This window comes from Mastomys coucha, unplaced genomic scaffold, assembly GCF_008632895.1.
Source record: "Mastomys coucha isolate ucsf_1 unplaced genomic scaffold, UCSF_Mcou_1 pScaffold18, whole genome shotgun sequence".
NCBI classification, from domain to species: Eukaryota; Metazoa; Chordata; class Mammalia; order Rodentia; family Muridae; genus Mastomys; species Mastomys coucha.
The window spans coordinates 48,979,326-48,986,994 of NW_022196900.1; the positions used below are offsets into that span (position 1 = coordinate 48,979,326).

At 41.0% G+C, this 7,669-nt stretch overlaps 2 pseudogenes; both read left to right on the top strand.

Annotated features, from left to right (window-relative positions):
• Nucleotides 1-179: 179 nt before the first annotated feature.
• On the top strand, nucleotides 180-2,108 carry LOC116095425 (annotated as a pseudogene).
• A 1,772-nt stretch (nucleotides 2,109-3,880) lies between these two features.
• LOC116095426 lies at nucleotides 3,881-5,208 on the top strand (annotated as a pseudogene).
• Nucleotides 5,209-7,669: the final 2,461 nt, after the last annotated feature.

Genomic DNA, 7,669 nt, shown 5'->3' on the forward strand with positions numbered 1-7,669 from the left:
CCCTTCCAATTAAACCTCTTACACATGAAACTGCCTGGGCCTGGTGTCTGCAGACGCTTCCTGCCGCGTCTCAAAACCCATCAATAAATATTTGTATACATTACCCTTTTCTCTTCAAATTAGGAACAGAGAACAACATGCCAATTGCAGACTTAATCATTTGAAGCTCCAGTGTGGCCATGGAAAACCTCCAGTCTAACTTCTCCCTAGTTCAGGGTTCAAATAAAAAGCTCAATGGAATGGAGGATGATGGCAGTCCTCCTGTGAAAAAAATGATGACAGACGTTCATGCCAATGGGAAGACCCTGACCAAGGTGAAGAAGGAACGTCTGGATGACTACGGAGATGCATCCGTGGAGCCCGATGGCAGACAGGATAAGCAAAAGTGCACTTCTCTACCTGAATCTTTAAACCCCAGTCTGAAACACACGCTGGCACAATTCCATTTAAGCAGTCAGAGCTCTTTGGGTGGACCAGCAGCATTTTCTGCTCGATATTCCCAGGAAAGCATGTCACCGACTGTATTCCTCCTTCATCCATCTCCTCAGGTTCTTCCCGGTCCTCTTCTCATTCCTTCTGATAGCTCCACAGAACTCACTCAGACTGTTTTGGAAGGGGAGTCTATTTCTTGTTTTCAAGTTGGGGGAGAAAAGAGACTGTGTTTGCCCCAAGTCTTAAATTCTGTTCTCCAAGAATTTTCACTCCAGCAGATAAACTCAGTATGTGATGAGCTATACATCTATTGTTCAAGGTGTACTTCAGACCAGCTTCATATCTTAAAGGTCTTAGGAATACTTCCATTCAATGCCCCATCCTGTGGACTCATCATGTTGACTGATGCACAAAGACTCTGTAATGCTTTACTGCGGCCACAAACTTTTCCTCAAAATGGTAGCATACTTCCTGCTAAAAGCTCTTTGGCCCAGTTAAAGGAAACTGGCAGTGCCTTTGAAGTGGAGTGTGAATGCTTGGGCAAATGTCAGGGTCTCTTTGCACCTCAGTTTTATGTTCAGCCCGATGCTCCCTGTATCCAGTGTCTGGAATGCTGTGGAGTGTTTGCTCCCCAGATGTTCGTCATGCAGTCGCACAGATCCCCTGACAAGAGAAGGGGCTTTGAGTCTGCCAAGTGGCACTGTTACCTTCATGTGAACCAAAAATACCTAGGGACACCCGAAGAAAAGAAACTGAAGATAATTTTAGAAGAAATGAAGGAGAAGTTTAGCATGAGAAATGGGAAGAGAATCCAGTCGAAGACAGATACACCATCAGGAATGGACTTGCCTGATATCATGGTATCCTGTTATAAAACAGGAAGGTGACCATGTTCCTCAGATACATTCATTTTCACACCCCAGGTACTACTTGTACATGTGTGACAAAGTGGTTGCACCGAATGTGTCACTCAAATCTGCTGCGTCCCAGTCTAAAGAGGTCACCAAGGCAGAGACAAGTAAGTCCATCTCCGAACAGTCAGACAAGCCTCATGCTAGTAGTAAGCATCAAAAAGCAGTGTCTTACCCAGACGTCTCACTTGAGGAGCAGGAGAAAATGGATTTAAAAACCAGTAGAGAATTATACAGTTGTTTAGATCCATCGATCTCAAATAATTCTACAAGTAAAAAGAAATCTGAGTCTGCTGTTTGTAACTTAGAAAGAGACATGAGCAAGCGTGATTCTGAAGCTGTGAGACAGCAGGAGAAGCTGAACTCGATTCTAAAGAAGAAGCAACAGCTGCAGACGGAAGTGGAGATGCTGAGCAGTTCAAAGGCGATGAAGGAGCTCACTGAAGAGCAGCAGAATTGACAGAAAGAGCTGGAGTCTTTGCAGAATGAGCATGCTCAGAGGATGGAGGAATTATATATTGAACAGAGAGACGTAGAGAAAAAGTTGGAGCAGGTGATGAAGCAGAAATGCACCTGTGACTCAAACTTGGAGAGTACACAGCCCAACTGGCAGAACTGAGGCAAAGACTAGACCATGCTGAGGCAGACAGGCAAGAGCTCCAAGATGAACTCAGTCAGGAGCGGGAGGCGAGACAGAAGCTAGAGATGATGATAAAGGAGCTGAAGTTGCAGATTGTGAAATCGTCAAAGACCTCCAAGGAATAAGAGCCGAAGAAGAGACTCACCTGTATTTGATTGACAGGGCTTCATGTTTGTGGCTTGTTTTGAAAATTGAATTCTAACATCTTATTTGCATGAAGGTAGCTAGGCATTCTGTTCATTTGTAGGGCAGCAAAAGTAAGGATTGTATATTAACACAAAATTTTCCATTTCCAAATGAATGAAAATGTATGCTTCTTTGTACTTTTTCCAGTCAGCTTGGTAATAATAACCTATGTAGTTTGAACCTGTAGTCAGTCTACCTGGATTTCTAACAGTTACATACTTTCCGAAACTGCTTTATGTGGTGGAAAGTTCCTGTGTAAATTTTGTTATGCATTATTTCAGGCTCACCTTTAGATGTAGAGGTAATGTTTAAATACGAAGCTGCTTTGTATCCTTCTCATTACAGAGCCTGGTGAAGCCTGTTGTTACTTTGTTGAGGTTGTAGAATGAGCTGCTTCTGGCTTCCTCCTAGAGGAATTTTACAGATGAAATGATAGTACCGCCTCCCCAGCATACAGTGGGGTGAGAGGGAGCACACTCTGCTGTGCCCTGAGGCTGCACACAAGGAGCACTTGTGATTTGTCTTTCTGTTTAAGAGCAGCTATATCTAGATTGTGTGTGTGAGACTTCAGAAAATTAAAATGATTTCTGAACTTTTCCTGTTAAAAAAAAAAGAAGATTTCGCCTAACCAATAGATTAATTCCTTGATGAATCCATAATATGGTAGCATTATTTGAGAAGAAAAAAAAAACTACATTACTTCACTTCTATGAGCTACCTGAAGTATTATAGCCATATTGCAGATACAGACATAAAATGGTAGTTGCCAAAGCTTTAAGGAGATAGAAATGGGGTTTGATATTCCATGAGAATGGGATTATCATTCCTCAAAATGAAGACATTCTGGAGAAAAAGCTGTAACATAGTGTGTTTGTTACATTTCTCATTGATGTGACCAAATATCAGCAAGAAACAGCTAAGGGAGGATTCATTTTGGCTCATGGCATAGAATATGCTCCATCGAGATAGGGAAGGTCTGATGAGGCTGCTTACTCACACCTGGGTGGATCAGGAAGCAGAAAGAGCTGAGTTGTGATGATCAGATGGCCTTTCCTCTTCCTCTTCTTATATATCTGAAAAACCCAGCCCGTAGGATGGTGCAGGTCACAATCAGGCTGTCTTTCCCTCTCGGTTAGTCTTTATGGAAATGCCATCACAGACAAACCAAAAGTTTTGGCTCACTAATTTTCTAGTCATCCTTTAATCCAATGAAGATGATAACCTAAGTTAACCATCACAAGTTCACCCTTGTCATGTCTGGTTCCCAACACACTGCCTTCACAAAATAATACACAGCAATGTGCAATCAGTGTGTAACAGGGTCCAAGACCTTAGTAGGCCAGGAGACCTTAGCACAACTGACTCCATGATAGAAGCACCATTCAGGCCATACATCTCAGCACATAGACAGCATCATTGGCCAAAACTAAAACACAGCCCTAATCCATCAAAGCTCATAGTTTGAGGAACGTTTCTAACTGTACTAGCATTGCTTTTTGAGTTCTGTAATTCTGCTTTAGGCTAATTGTTCTTGCTAACTGAGGTGTATAAGCCCAGGACATGTGTTTTCGTGCTTTAAAGCTCATCCTGAGAAAGGCTTTGGGCTATACTGGGATCCAAACACCCATTATGGCCCCCAGTGGGCTAATAAAGACTTTCTAGGTCACTCAGTCACCTGGAGTCGGAGTTGCTATTTCTAGGCTTGTGCTTGTTGGATTCGGGGTAAATAGCCACAGAAGGCTACCAAACAAGATAAATAATTGTCTCCAAGTAGAAGAAAACCAAGATCCATGAGTGGGCATCGGTCAACAATGAAACAATGTGGAGATTCTCACCCAGAGTCCCCTGTGGGCTTCGGGCACATGAGTACTACAGGGTGTGTATTAAATAAGTTGTTTCAGTTACCGACACCACCATTGTCAAGACACCATTTAAAATGGCTAGAGAAACACAGGTATCAGAGTGCTGGATGGTCCCTTCTCGAGTCCTTAATGCAAGGATACTGGGAATGGCTAGTTGGAAGAGTACCCTCATGGATTGCCCCAAATGATCTCATCACCATCATTGGACTATCAATAAATATCTGTACAACTATTTTGTTAGTCTTCTACTGCCCTACAGCTACAGAGCAGGCACCTCTGTGGGCTTATACTGCCTGTGCTTGTGGCCTTTTCATTTACCAGTCTCTGGATGCTATAGATGGGAAGCAAGCCAGAAGAACTAACAGTAGCTCTTCTTTGGGAGAACTTTTTGATCATGGCTGTGACTCACTATCAATAGTTTTTGTGGTTCTTGGAACTTGTATTGCAGTGCAACTTGGGACAAATCCTGACTGGGTATTTTTTTGTTGTTTTGCTGGGACATTCATGTTCTATTGTGCACACTGGCAAACATATGTTTCTGGTACATTATGATTTGGAATAATTGATGTGACTGAAGTGCAAATCTTCATAATAATCATGCATTTGCTGGCAGTGATTGCAGGACCACCTTTTTGGCAATCTATGATTCCAGTGTTGAATATTCAAATGAAACTTCTTCCTGCACTTTGTACTGTGGCAGGGACCATATTTTCCTGTACAAATTACTTCCATGTAATCTTCACAGGTGGTGTTGGCAGAAGTGGATCAACCATAGCAGAAACAAGTGTCCTTTCTCCTTTTCTGCATATTGGATCAGCGATCACCTTAGCTGTTATGATCTATAAGAAGTCAGCAGTTCAGCTTTTTGAAAAGCATCCATGTCTTTATATATTGACATTTGGTTTTGTGTCAGCTAAAATCACTAGTAAGCTTGTGGGTGCACACAAGACGAAAAGTGAAATGCATTTGCACGACACAGCATTCATAGATCCAGCACTTTTGTTTCTGGACCAGTATTTTAACAGCTTCATTGATGAATATATAGTTCTTTGGATTGCCCTGGTCTTCTCTTTGATTTGATTCGTTACTGTGTCAGTGTTTGCAATCAGATTGCATCTCACCTCATCTTCACGTCTTCAGAATTAAAGCCTCTACAGCTCACTCTAATCACCACTAAGGATGTGTTTGGGTTCCACTAAGCTCATGTTTCCTGAAGAAGGAATTCGAACATATTAAGAAGAACAGGGGTGGGCCATTTTCTCTCCTGTGACTTTCTAAAGTGGGACCAGCCAGGAGGCACAGACCTCATGAGTCACAGGGGAGTAGCAAGGCAACAGGGACAGGATCCTCTCAGCCTCCAAGTGAAAGCAGTGAATCTGCAATCCTCTCTGCCCCTTCTCTGTGAGTGGAGAGCCTGCCTCCAGGGAGTGCTTTAACCCAGGGACTTACCCAGAGGAGAGCTGATCTCCCAGAAGTACTGACACAGGCTTACAGACCCACAAGAGGAACAAGCTCTAGTCAGAGACAGCAAGACAATCTAATACCAGAGATCAACAGATGGGGAAAGGCAAACACCAACAGAAACCAAGACTACTTGGCTTCATCAGAACCTTGTGCCCCCACCACAGCAAGTCCTGGGTATCCCAAAACACCAGAAACGCAAGATTTGGATCTAAAATCATATCTCACAATGGTACTAGAGGAATTTAAGAAGGACATGAATAACTCCCTTAAAGAAATACAGGAGAGCACAGGTAAAGTAGTACAAGCCCTTAAAGAGGAAACAAAAAAATCCCATAAAGAATTACAGGAGATCACGAGTAAACAAATAGAAGCCCTTAAAGAGGAAACACAAAAATCCCTTAAGGAATTACAGGAAAACACAAACAAACAGGTGAAGGAATTGAACAAAACCATCTAACACCTAAAAATGGAAGTAGAAACAATTAAGAAATCACAAAGAGAGACAACTCTGGATTTAGAAATCTTAGGAAAGAAGTCAGGAAACATAGATGCAAGCATCATCAACAGAATACAAGAGATAGAAAAGAGAATCTCGGGGGCAGAAGATACCATAGAAAACATTGACACAACAGTCAAAAAATATGTAAAGTGCAAAAAGATCCTAACCCAAAACATCCAGGAAATTCAGGACACAATGAGAAGACCAAACCTAAGGATAATAGGTAGATAAGAGAGCTAAGACCTCCAACTTAAAGGACCAGTAAATATCTTCAACAAAATTATAGAAGAAAACTTCCCTAACCTAAAGAAAGAGATGCCCATGAACATACAAGAAGCATATAGAACTCCAAATAGACTGGACCAGAAAAGAAATTCCTACCACCATATAATAGTCAAAATAACAAATGCACAAGACAAAGGATACTAAAAGCAGTAAGGGAAAAAGATCAAGTAACACATAAAGGCAGGCCTATCAGAATTACACCAGAGACTGTGAAAGCTAGAAGATCCTGGGCAGATGTCATACAAACCCTAAGAGAACACAAATATCAGCCCAGACTACTATACCCAGCAAAACTCTCAATCACCATAGATGGAGAAACCAAAGTATTCCATAACAAAATCAAATTAACATAATATCTTTCCACAAATCCAGCCCTTCAAAGGGTAATAAATGGAAAACTCCAACACAAGGAGGGGAACTACATCCCTGAAAAAGCAAAACTGTAATCTTCCAACAAAACTAAAAGAAGATAGCCACATGAATGGAATTCCAACTCTAACAACAAAAATAACAGGAAGAAGAAACAATTACTTTTCCTTAATATCTATTAATATCAATGGACTCAATTCCCCAATAAAAAGATATAGACTATCAAATTGGGTATGTAAACAGGACCCAACATTTTGTTGCATACAGGAAACCCTCCTCAGTGACAAAGACAGATACTATCTCAGAATAAAAGGGTAGAAAACAATTCTCCAAGCCAATGGTCCCAAGAAAAACGCTGGAGTAGCTATTCTAATATCGAATAAAATCGACTTTCACCCTAAAGTGATCCAAAAAGATAAGGAGGGACACTTCATATTCATCAAAGGTATGATCTACCAAAATGAATTCTTAATTCTGAACCTCTATGCTCCAAATCAAAGGGCATCTACATTCATAAAAAAAACTTTACTAAACTTCAAAGCACACATTACACAGCACACAATAGTAGTGGGAGATTTCAACACCCCACTCTCTGCAATAGACAGATCATGGAAATAGAAACTAAACAAGGACACAGTGAGACTAACAGAAGTTATGAAACAGATGGATATAACAGATATCTATAGAACTTTTTATCCTAAAACAAAAGAATATACCTTCTTCTCAGTACCCCATGGTATCTTCTTCAAAATTGACCATATAATTGGTCACAAATCAGGCCTCAACAGATACAAGAAGATTGAAATAATTCCTTGTATCCTATCAGATCACCATGGACTAAGGCTGCTCCTCAATAACAATATAAACAATAGAATGCCCACATACATGTGGAAGCTTAACAGCACTCTACCCAATGATAACTTGTTCAAGGAAGAAATAAAGAAAGAAATTAATGACTTTCTAGGGTTTAATGAAAATGAAGCTACAACTTACCCAAACTTATGGGACACAATGAATGCAG